Below are 13,153 nucleotides of genomic sequence, written 5' to 3'. Positions count from 1 at the left end.
TTCTCAACTGCATTAATTTTTGCTCTGATCTTTATAATGTCCTCCTGTGCAAAGGCATTGGGCTTAACTTGCTCTTTTTTAATAGAAGCTTGAGGTGTAGTATTAGTTTGTGAATTTGTGCTCATTCTATTTTCCTCATATGAGAATTCACTGCTATAAATTTTCCTCTGAGGACTGCTTTCATTCCATCCTACAGGTTCCAATAAGTTGTATTTGCATTTTGTTTGATTGCATATATTATTTAATTTTTTATTTAATTTCCTCTGTTACCCATTGGTTGTTCTGGAAGTTGTTATTTAATTTCCATGTGTTTATGGAGCTTTCATAGTTTCTTTTTCTTTAATTATCAAATTCAGAGTAATATGATCAGATAAAATGCATAGGATAATTTCAATCCCTTTGCATTTACTTCAGTATGCCCCATGGTTTAGAATATGGTCTATTTAAAGAATGTCCCATGTGCTGCTGAGAAGAATATATATTCTAATGTTGGGTGGACACTCTGTACATAAGTTTATTCACAAGTCTGATTCAGTTCTGTTGTTCCTTTGCTGAATTTTTTGTCTAGTTGATCTACGTCTTTGTGTCAATGGGGTGTTAAAAGTCCCCTGTTATAATTTTATTATTGCTTATTTGATTTTTCAAATAATAGCTATTAATATTTGTCTTCCATTGTTGGGTGCTCGCATATATGGTGCATTTATCTTTATTATCATTGTCTCTTCTTCTTGAAGTTTCTCCCAACAAGTATGTAGTGACTTTGTTTATGTCTTTTTATCATTGTTGGTTTGAAGTTCACCTAGTCTGCAGACAAAATAGCTGCTCCTCCTTTTTCTGGGGGTCTGTCACAGGAAGTATTTTTTTTTTTTCTATCCTTTGACTTTCAGTCTGTGAATTTTCTTTTCACTTAACTGTGTTTCTTGTGTACAACATATTGTGGATTTTGACTCTTGATCCCTAATGTCAGTCTTTTTCTTTTGATTGGTTCATTGAGGCCATTTACACTAATGGTTATAACTGATATATATTCTTATCATTGTCATTTTGTCTTTCTGATATTGCTTCCCTACTTTTACCTTTTATTTAACTGCTTTTCCTACTTTTTGGTTTCTTTCTATTGTTGCTCTTGGAATTGTGTTCATTTATTTATCTTTCTAAAATATTTTTCAATACTCTTTGTATGGTTGTTTGGATGGTCATGAATTTCTTCAGTTTTTCTTTGTCATGGAAGTGTCTTAGTTCTCTATTGATTTGGAAAGATTATTTTTCAGGGTACATCAATTTTGTTTGTAAGTTGTTTTCTTTCAATACTTGAAATATTTCACTCCATGCTCTTCTTGATTTTATGGCTTGTGTTGAGAAGTCCGCTGTGATTCTGATAGAATTTCCTTTATAGGGGTTTTGTTTCCTTTCTCTAGCACCTTTTTATATTCTGTTCTTATGTTGACTTTCTGGCATCTTGATTGTTGTATGTCAAGATGTATATTTATTCTGTGTTTAATTATTTTGTAGCTAATTGGAATTTGCATGCCTCACTTATCTTATGTCAGGTTCTTTCTCCATGTTTGAAAAGTATTCTACTGTTAATTCTACATATAGTCTTTTTATATCACTTGTGTTGTCTCCTATTTTTTGACACCTATCAGTCTTATATTGCTTATCTTTGCATCATCTTGCAGCTGTTGAATTCTTATTTCCAATTCCTCATTATTTTTAAGAGATCTTTGCCTGCATGATCACTAGCTGAAATCTTATATTCAAGGCCTAGAAATCTATCTTCAATTTCACTTATGCTGTTTTTCCAGCTTTCAATGCAATTATTTGTTTCCCAGATGTCTCCTTGAATTTGTGTCAAGTGTTCTAATTGTTTCTTGTATTGTTATTCAAGGTTTCCATTATTTTTCTATGGTTCCCTAGTTTTTTAGTCTATCTTCCTTGAATATACTCATCAATTCTTTCTTTGTGTTTGTCACTTCTGTTTTAACCTGACAGATTATTTCTCATCTGATTTCCTTTGCAGCTTCCTAGAGTTGTTTCCTTCCCTCTGTTGCTATCATTTCAAAAATTTCAAGTGTCTGATTTCTAAATTCATCCATTCTGTGTCTGGATGGGTTGGAAGCTTGGGCTTTCAATTTTTTTTTTTTAGCATTTTCTCTCTGTGTTTCTCCAAATCAGTCAGATGTCAAGTCCTGTTATAATCTATCTGGCAGCCTATCTGGCCTTGAACCTTATATGGGTTGCTGATGGTTCCTGGTCTCTGGACACAGACTCTCAGTTTCTGTGCATTTCAGAGATAGTTCCTGAATGTGGATGAGTTTCTGGGGGCAGACTTTCAGTCCCTGTAGCCTGAGAGTTTCTGGATGACCACAGGTTTCCAAGTGTGGACTCCTGGTCCCCACAGGCCTCAGAGATGGTTCCTGTGTGTGGGAAGATCCCTGGGTGAAGTCTTCCAGTCCCCAGAAGCCTCACCTACAGTTCCTGGGTGTGGAAAGATCACTGGATGCAGCTTCTCAATCTCTGTGGGCCTCACAATGTGTTCCTAGATGACTGTGTATTGCTGGGTGCAGACTCCTAGTCTTCATAGGCCTCAAATATGATTCTCATGTGTGGGTAGATCACTAGACACAGATTCCCAGTCCCTGGGAACCTCACCTATGGTTCTTGGGTGTGGACAGATAACTGAGTGTGGCTTCCCAATCCCTGCAGGCTTCACTGTAGGTTGCTGGATGACCACAGATCACTGGGTGAGACTTCCAATCCCTGAAAGCCTCAGAGGTAGTTATTGGGTGTGAGCAGGTTGGTGGGCACAGATTCCCAAGCCCTGTGGGACTAAGTGAAGGTTGCCAGATGAGTGGAGGTAACTGAGCACAGACTCCTGGTTCCTGAAGGCCTCAGAGGTAGTTGCAATTTCTTATTTTACCTGAGAGATTATTTTTGATCTGATTTCCTCTGTAGCTTCATGAATTTCTTAACATCATTTGCTATATCTTCAGAAATTTCAAGTTTGTGATTTCCAATGTCTTTTATCTTTATGTCTCCTGTTCCAGATGGGTTGGAGGTCTGAGATTACCTTTTGCTTTTTCATCTTGTCATTTTTAACTCTTGGTTCAATCCCAATAGTCTCATTTGTCCATCATGAGTGTCTTAGTCAGATTCTACTGTGTGGCTGCCATTCATCCATTGGCAGGGTTCCACAGTGAGTAGAGGAGCCAGTCATCTGAATTCCTCCTGTGGTTCAGTTGGGTGAGTTCTGGATTCTTCTTAGCTCAGTAGTCTAGGAGTATTGATGCAAACCAATCCTTGGCTCATATTATTACTGATGCTTCAAACTTTTATGGGCTACCAAGCCCACCTGTCAATGGTATGCTCTCTAACTTGGGTCCTACTATATCACTGGATTATTTGCATTCCACCCTGGGGTTCTTCAGGTGGGGGTGCAATTCATTGGCTTTCGAGGTCCTCAGGGTAGGAGAGAGGGCTCACCCAGCTCTCATCAGCCACCTGAGGTCCTCTGAACCATGTCTTTCTGACAGAGGTATACGTTCTCTAATGAGACTTCATATTCCTCTTTTTCATTGTTTCATTACTCAGGTTCACTCTACCATGATGCTGCAATCCACATTTATTTTTAACTAACATATAAAGACATGAAAATTGTACACATGTGATGTTTAATTCCATATATTCATTATGTAAACATATCTATTTCCTCAAATATTTATCATTTCTAGTGATAAAGTTAAAATTCCTCTTAGTATTTTTTTCATGTCCAATGGCATGAGCAGCTATTTCAAAGACAGAAAGGTATACTATGGTAGCCAATTTGGATTTACTATTGTCTCATTTTGAAGTCCTTTATTGCATTCATTTTTTAACTGGTTCTATTCTGTTCTGATTGATTTTCTCTATGTCTGAAGGTATTTGTGGCTATTTTGAAGATAACAAGTGGTATTATGGTAACTATTGTTGAATCCATATTGTTTGTAAGTCATGTATCACTTACAGTGTGTCTTAGTTACTTTTTACTTGTCACTGAGACAAAATACCTGAAGCCCAAAGTTGGGAAAGGAAAGATTTATTTCTTACAGTTTTTGGAGGTTTCAGTCCACACTCATTTGGCTCCAAGGCAGGTAGGCATGGCTGGGCCACAGTTCATGGCAGCTACAAACAGCAAGCAGGAGCCAGCAAAGAGCAAGACACACCTTCTTCCTGCCATTACATCACATCCTGGCTCCACCCTATGTGGGTGTAGCATTGACACCATCAATCAAAGCACTAGATAATGAACCAATCATAAATGCACAATGCAAATTCATGAGGCCTGGAGGACACAGACATAAACCATGACACAGTTGTTGTTTTGATTGGTTTTATTTTCCTTGGTTTTATGATCTTTAATAAGTAAAAATAAAAATTAAAGGAACTAATGAATCAAAGAATTGGTTATTTGATAGGATAAATAAAGTATACAAGCCCTTATCTAATGTTACTAAGAAAAGGGAAAATGTCAAATTAATGCAATTAGAAAAGGAAAAAGCTGAAATTACAATGAACATTGCTGAAATCCAGAAAATTATTATCAACTACTTCACAAACACATATGTAAAACAATTGGAGATCACAGAAGAAATAGAGAGATTGCTAGCTGCCTATGAATTACTAATACTGAACCAAGAATAGCTAAAATTTTGAACAATCTGATAACAGGTAATGAGATTGAAGCTGTGATTTAAATTAACAGAAATGAAAACTCAAATTATCAGTAACACAATTGTAACAGGAGACCTTAATACACCACTGACACCAAGGGACAGATCAACCAGACAGAAAATGAGCAAAGAAATAACAGAACTGAATCACACCTGTGAACAAATGGGTTTGATAGACATATAGAGAATGTTCCACCCAACAACATCAGAATACACATTCTTCTCAGCAGTACATGGATCATTTTCTAAAATAGACCATATATTAGCTCACAGAACATATTTAAGCAAATGCAAAAGAGTTGAAATCATCCCTTGCATATTATCGGATCATAGCGCTCTGAAATTAGAAATTAATGACAAAGGATACTGCAAAAATTCCGCAAACACATGGAAACTAAATAACACACTCTTGAGTAATCAGTGGGTCACAGAAGAAATTAAAGAAGAAATTTAACAATACCTAAAAGAAAATGAAAATGCAGATACAACTTACCGGAATCTGTGGGATGCAATGAAAGCCGTTCTGAGAGGAAAATTTATTGCACTGAGTTCCCACATCAGGAAAGCAGAACGAATACAAATAAATAACTTGATGTTACACCTCAAACAGCTAGAAAAAGAAGAGCAAGTCAAGCCCAAAGCCAAAAGAAGAGAGGAAATTATAAAAATCAGAGCAGAAATCAATGCAATAGAGACTAAGAAAACAATCCAAAGAATCAACGAATCAAAGAGTTGGTTCTTTGAAAGAATAAATAAAATCGATAAGCCCCTAGCCAACCTTATTAAAAAAAGGAAAGAAAAAGCTCAAATTCATGCAATAAGAAATGAAAAAGGAGAAATCACTATAGACCCAATAGAAATACAGAGGATCATCAACACCTATTTCGAAAACCTCTACTCTCAAAAGTTTGAAAACACAGAAGAAATAGACAGATTCTTAGAAGCATATGAAGTACCAAAGCTAGATCAAGAGGATATAAAACTGTTGAATAACCCAATCTCTGCTAATGAAATTGAGAATGTAATTGGGTCTTTGCCCACCAAGAAGAGCCCAGGCCCAGATGGATTCACTGCAGAATTCTACAAGAAATATAAAGAAGACCTAATGCCGACACTCCTCAAACTATTCAATGAAATTGAAAGGGAAGCAATCCTTCCTAAGTCATTCCTGGAAGCAAATATTACTCTAGTACCAAAACCTGAGAAAGACCCAACTATAAAAGAGAACTATAGACCGATCTCCCTAATGAACACAGATGCAAAAATCCTCAATAAAATATTGGCAAATAGGATCCAGCAAATCATCAAGAAGATTATACACCATGACCAAGTGGGATTCATCCCAGGAATGCAAGGATGGTTCAACATACGCAAATCAATAAATGTAATCCACCATATCAATAAAGCCAAAAATAAGAATCACATGGTCATCTCTATAGATGCAGAAAAAGCCTTCGATAAGGTCCAACACTTATTCATGATAAGAACTTTACAGAAAATTGGAACAAATGGTCTTTACCTCAATATAATAAAGGCCATTTATGACAAACCAACAGCCAGCATCATACTAAATGGCCAAAAATTGAAAGCCTTTACTTTAAAATCGGGTACAAGACAAGGATGTCCTTTATCACCACTCCTATTTAATATAGTACTGGAAGTACTAGCCAGAGCAATTAGGCAAGAAAGAGAAATAAAAGGGGTAAAGATAGGAAAAGAAATTATCATTGTTTGCAGATGACATGATACTCTACATAGAAGACCCCCTAAACTCCATTGAAATACTCTTAGATACAATAAATAAATTCAGTAATGTGGCTGGATACAAAATCAATACTCAGAAATCAATAGCATTCCTATACACGAACAACAAAATTACAGAGAGGGAAATAAGAGAAACTGGACTATTCACATTAGCAAGCAAAAAAATGAAATATTTAGGAATTACTCTTACGAAAGAAGTGAAAGACTTATACAGTGAAAATTATAATACACTGAACAAGGAAATTGAAGATGATCTCAGAAAATGGAAAGACATCCCTTGCTCATGGATAGGAAGAACAAACATTGTGAAAATGGCCATTCTCCCAAAACTGTTATACAGATTCAATGCAATCCCAATAGAAATACCATCAACATACCTTATAGATCTAGAGAAATCACTCCTAAATTTCATCTGGAACCAGAAGAGACCTAGAATCGCAAAGGCAATTCTAAGCAGCAAAGACAAAGCAGGAGGCATCACAATCTCTGACTTGAAGTTATACTACAAAGCAACAGTAGTAAAATCAACATGGTATTGGAATCAAAACAGAGCTGAAGATCAGTGGAATAGATTAGAAGATACAACCACAACTAGGAACACACTCAACCACCTTATTTTTGATAAAGGAGCCAAGCAGGTTCACTGGAAGAACGACAGTCTCTTTAATAAATGGTGCTGGAAAAACTGGCTCTCCATTTGCCGAAAACTAAAGCTAGACCCATGTCTATCACCACGTACTAAATTAAAATCTAAATGGGTCAAAGATCTGAATATTAAAACAGAAACACTAAATCTATTGGAAGACAAAATAGGTAGAAACCTTGGAGACATAGGAGTAGGTAAAGAATTCATGAACAGGACTCAAACCGCACGGGAAATACTTCCCAGAATCAATAACTGGGACCACTTCTTATTAAAAAGTTTCTGCATGTCAAAAGAAATCTCCAGCATAGTGAAAAGAAAACCCACAAACTGGGAAAAGATTTTAGTGAACTCTCTCTCAGACAAGGGCCTCTTGTCTAAAACATATAAAGAATTAAAGAAACTCAGACCTCCGAAATTCAAAGATCCAATCCAAAAATGGGCATCTGAGATGAATATGCAATTCTCAGATGAAGAAATGCAAATGGCAAATAAATACATGAAAAAATGCTCATCATCATTGGTCATTAGAGAAATGCAAATTAAAACCACACTGAGATACCATCTCACTCCTGAAAGAATGGCCAGGATCAAGAAAACCGACAACAAATGCTGGAGAGGCTGTGGGGAAAAAGGAACTCTCCTGCACTGCTGGTGGGAGTGTAGACTGGTACAGCCTTTGTGGAGATCTGTCTGGAGATTTCTCAAAAAGTTGGGACTGGAAATCCCATTTATTCCAGCTATTCCACTTCTAGGCATATTCCCAGAAGAACTGAAAGCATCATACCACAGTGATATATGTGCACCTATGTTTATAGCAGCACAATTTGTAATCGCCAGATCTTGGAAACAACCCAAGTGCCCATCAACTGAGGAATGGATTAAAAAGTTGTGGTATTTCTATACAATGGAGTATTATTCAGCTATAAAGAAGGATCACATTGAGATATTTATCAATAAATGGGCGCAGCTTGAGACCATACTCATTAGTGAAATAAATCAATCTCGCATGTGTGAATACCGAATAGTTTCCCTAATGTAAGTAATGATTCAAATATATAAAAATATGTGGTAATCATGATTCCCCATTAGGTGGCCTTGAAGCCTTATAAAGTTTTCACTCATTAATTAGAAAGGCTTTATTCTGGGCTTCTTGATATGAAAATATTTGAAGCTAGAGTATATGAAGTTTTACCCAAATATTTCAAGGAAAAAGACACTATGGTAACTACTATTAAGTCAGGTTATAAGGTGGTGAAGTACTAGGTTATTGAAACAGTCATGCTGTGACCTCTATTGTTATATTGTTATGTCCTGTTTTATCTCAATCTCCCCCTTATTGTTTCAAAAAAAATTATTTAGTCATTTCTTATGTTTGTCTTAATTAAAGAAAAAATTCAAAAAAATTAGGATATATAAATAGTAACTCTTTTCGATTTCCTATTAACTTGTTTTGAAGTCCTGTAGTACTCCCACGGTCTTGTTTTGACTGATTAGACTCTGTTCCATTCTATATGATAGTATCAAGATTGAAGACATAGGCAACTACTTTGAAGACAATAAGATTCACTAAGATACCCATTCTGGTTTGACTATTGTCTTCTTTGGAAGTCCTGTAATGTTTACAATGCCTAAGTTTTATTGGTCTTGTTCTCTACTGTTTTGTCCAACTTTATAATATCTAATAAGATAGACAATTCTTTTTAAGGAAACAAGGGACAACGTTGATAACCATTGTTGATAAACTTGTACTCTGTTCTACACCATGTGCTACGTCTATCCTTGGTATTGACTGACAGCTTTGTTTTGCCATATTTGACTGTATTCTTCCCCCCCCCCCCAAAGAAAGTAATAAGCACTAAGGAGTAATAAAATCCAAGATGTGTAAATTTTGTTGTAAAAAAGAGAGGGGAAAAAAAAAAAGAAAAGGAGCTCTAACGGATATAATAGCAAGTGTGTTTGGGGGTGTTAAATAGCTGACTTTATCAATGTTTTTGGAACATTGAACACAGCTGTTTGCAGTCTCCCTGTTTGAATGTCCACCTTGTGTTCTTTGATACTGTGATTTGAGGAACTATTTTCAAGAAAATAGTGTGTAATCTACTAGCAGGTAATTTCTTACTGTTATGGTGTTTTGTTTTGTTTTGTTTTGTTTTGTAGTTCTGTATTGCGTGTACCCTTACGCCGCTTTGGTTTGTTTTGTGTTTTTCTCTTTTTCCTCTTAAATTAAAAAAAAAAAAAAAAAAAAAAAAAAAAAAAGAAATTATGTGACAATTTTTATTTTGACAGAGGTTCACAACAAAATGTTTGCCTTAATTTGGGGGAGAGTTTGGACTTGAACTTGTGAAAAATTCTCAAACTGTTGAGACTTTTGGAAGGGATCATTTCATTTCCAGTTTCAGTCTCACCAGATATATTATGTTGGGTGAAGTTATGAGCTTGATATTTTATTTATTTGGAGACAGAAACATTTTAACTAAAGGTATTTTAGTATTATTTGACAAGAGGTGGTATATATGGGAATAAATTTAATTATATTTACTTGGTTGGCAAGAGAGCTGTCCATTCTATTAGTAAAACATTCATTTGGGTGTGCCTTGGTGGTACTTGGAGTTGTGAATTTGGCTTTTTTATACAGTCTCTGTCCCCTTTCGCTCTAGTGCTATTACCCTGCTCTAGTTGTTGGCTGCCATGATCTAAGTAGCTGAGCTCAACCATACACTTTCTCATGAACTGATACCTCTGAAACCATCAGCTAAACTATACTGTTCCTTCTTTAAGATATGGTTGTTGGGCATTGTGTCTCAGAGAAAGGAATGCTAATGAACACAGTTCTATCACTGGAAACCTAACTGAATTAAATGCCTAAACAATCACCAACTTTATCAGCGTGCTTCAAATACAAAAGACATTTCCATATTTATTTTACATGTTTGATATTCTGTTCCTTAACTGGCCACCCTATAATATCAACTACCTTCTAGCCTTACTGAGTATCAGATGAAGAAATAAAAGGGAAGAGGATTGTGTGCAGAACCACAGACTCGTACTACGTGAGTTCTCACTACCTTTGGTTTGTATAACAACTTATTTTTATATCAATGAAAATAAGATACAACAACAAAAATTTCATGGCAGTTTAAAACATATGCAACCTTCTGTTAAATATGAAAATGAGAAAGTAAAATTTTCAATGGCTGTAAGCTTTACATGAAGGGGAAGCTTGTCATTTCAGTGTGAATATTGATTAGATTTTCCACTCTCCTCACCAACACACAAAAATATGCAAACACACATACACATGCACATGCTCAATCTATCTCATGCACTGATGCTCCCACATCATGTATGAACAAATTAGAAACCAAGCATTGTAACTCTGGTTTTATTTTTAACTATTTATTTGTTTATTTTTGCTTTTGAGACACAGACATGTAATTCAGGCTGGACTTGAACTCTTTATGTAGCTAAGGCTGGCTTTGAACTTGTGGCACTCCTTCTACCTCATCATCCCATGTGTTGAAGTTACAGGGTGCCTCATCCTACCCAGACTCCAAATTCTGACATTAAAGGCCAGAGTATTGACGTGTATCATAGAAAATCAAAGCTGGGTTTAGTTAGTAGATAAGCAACCAGCACAAGAGAATAGAAGCCTATCTAGTGACCTTCAAACTCAAAACTTTTAAACTTGTTGGGAAGAAAATGTCTCTCTGCATCAGATGAGGATCAGATGATAGTTTATAGCCCCAGTAAAAAAGGAAAATTATAATAAATTGCCTATCATGACCTTTTATGTGTAATATATATTTGTTCAATGCTTGACATTTCACAGTTGCCATGAAAATTTGTTCAACGCACATTTTCTAAATATGAATTAAGAGGGTTTATGTGTAGCAGAATTCACAAACATATAGCCCTAATTTTAAGACCAAAACCTGCAGTTTCACAAAGTGTACTATTCAGGTCATTGTTAGCTTTTGGCTATGTCAAGAGCTTTTTATGGAGTAGCAGTTACATTGAACATTATTGAACATGCGAACATGAATCACATTCATATACATCTTACAAATGAGACATATGCCTAAGCTTTGTTTTGTGCAATTTGTGTTACTTACAAAAAATTTATTACCACAGCTGGGTATGGGCATGCTGTTATATGCTTGTAACCCTTGCAACTTGGGAAGCTGAGGCAGGAGGATTCCAAGATCAAATCCAATCTAGGCAACTTAGTGACTTAGTGATATATTGTCTCATAATGAAAATTCAAAAACAACTGGGGTATGAAGAGCTGGGGTAGCTTGGTATGAAGCCCCTGGGTTCAATCCTCAGTACCAGAAAAAAAAAATTAATGATAATATATTTCTGTACATCACATTTTTATATATTTGTATATTATGACACTAAATCAATTATATATATACATGCAACAAATGTACTACCTCATCTACTTACTTTTTGTGCAAAGAATACATCAAATATACTCAGTATTTTTCAAATATGCCATACATGGTTACTGGCTCATATTTTTGAGAAACCTCTGTATTTTTTTGCATAATGTCTAGACTAATTTACCTTCCAACCAACAGTGTAAAAGAGTTTCCTTTTCTCCTTATAGCAATTCTAATAGATATGAAATGATGTCTTGCTTTAGTTTGCACTTCCATGATGATTAGTAATCAGCACATTTCTATTTATCTATTGGTCATTTGTATGTCTTCTTTTAGAAAATATTCATCTATGTCCTTTGCCTATTTTAAAAATTGACATGTTTTTCTCAGTATTGAATAATTTTAGTCCTTTAAATATATAAGTACTCTCCTAGAAGATGTATTATTCCATCATATTTTTCACTTTCTGTACGTTGTCTCTTCACTTTTATTTTGTTGATTGAGCCAAAAAGATTATAGTTTGATGTAATTTTAGTTTTCTATTTTCACTTTTACTGCATCCCCCTCCAAATCATTGCCATTCTAATGTCATGGACTTCCTCCTGCATGTTTTATTCTAATAGTTTTAAAGTTTCATTTCTTAAAATTCCTGTCCATTTTGATCTGCTGAACTCTTTACATAAGAAAAAGATCTAATTTCACTCTAGTGCATAGAGTATGTAATTTTTTTTTAAATTAGTTTGGAGACTGTCTTTTTCTTACTCTATTTTCTTGACAAAATTGTGAAAATCAATTGATTATATGTGTGTGCTTTTATGTCTGTTCTCTAAATTCTGTTCCTTTTGTGTAGGTGTTAGTTTTTAAACTCAACATAATGCTGTTTTGAAAACTAGCATATTTTGAAGCTGGGAAGTTTGGTACCTTCAATTTTGTTGCTCTTTTTACTCAGGATTGTTTTAGTCAGTGCTCTTTTGTGCTTCCCTAAGAATTTTAAGGTAACTTTTGCATTTCTGTGACAAATATAATCAGAATTTTGATAATGGTTACACTAAATCTGTACATTAGGTTTGATAGTAGAACATTTTATATAAATTATTGCAATTCATGAACATGGGTATTGTTTCATTTGCTGATGTTCTCAACTTCTTTCACTCTTGTTTTGCAATTTTCAGCATAGAGATCTTCTACCTCCTTGGTGAAGTTTGATCCTGACTGTACTGATTTTTGGTAGCTATGCAAGATAGTATTGTGGTCTTAATTTCTTTTTCAGATATTTTGTTGTGAGTGTGTGAAAATATTGCTTATTTTGTATGTTGATCTCATATCCTGGAATTTACTGTATTTGTCCATTACCTCTAACAGTTTGTGGTCTGTTTCTCAGGGTTTTCTGTATGTAAGATCATATCATCTGCAAACAGAAAATTTAGTTTCTATTTTTTAGACCAAGGGGCGGGGGAGGAGGTGGGAAGAACAAGAATTCTTCTTTGTAGCTCAGCTCCCAGTGACCGGCCTCCTCCAATCCTGCTTCACCTCCTAGCAGCACACTGAGACTTCTGGGAGAAGCTTAGATGTAAACCACAACATTCAGTTATTCAATCAAACAGAAACTTAGCTGCCACCGTGAAGGAATTTTTGCAGGAGTAACCAGT

This window comes from Cavia porcellus, unplaced genomic scaffold (assembly GCF_034190915.1).
Source record: "Cavia porcellus strain 051 isolate PalLab524CR breed Dunkin Hartley unplaced genomic scaffold, mCavPor4.1 scaffold_8, whole genome shotgun sequence".
NCBI classification, from domain to species: Eukaryota; Metazoa; Chordata; class Mammalia; order Rodentia; family Caviidae; genus Cavia; species Cavia porcellus.
This window is presented reverse-complemented; position numbering follows the sequence as displayed.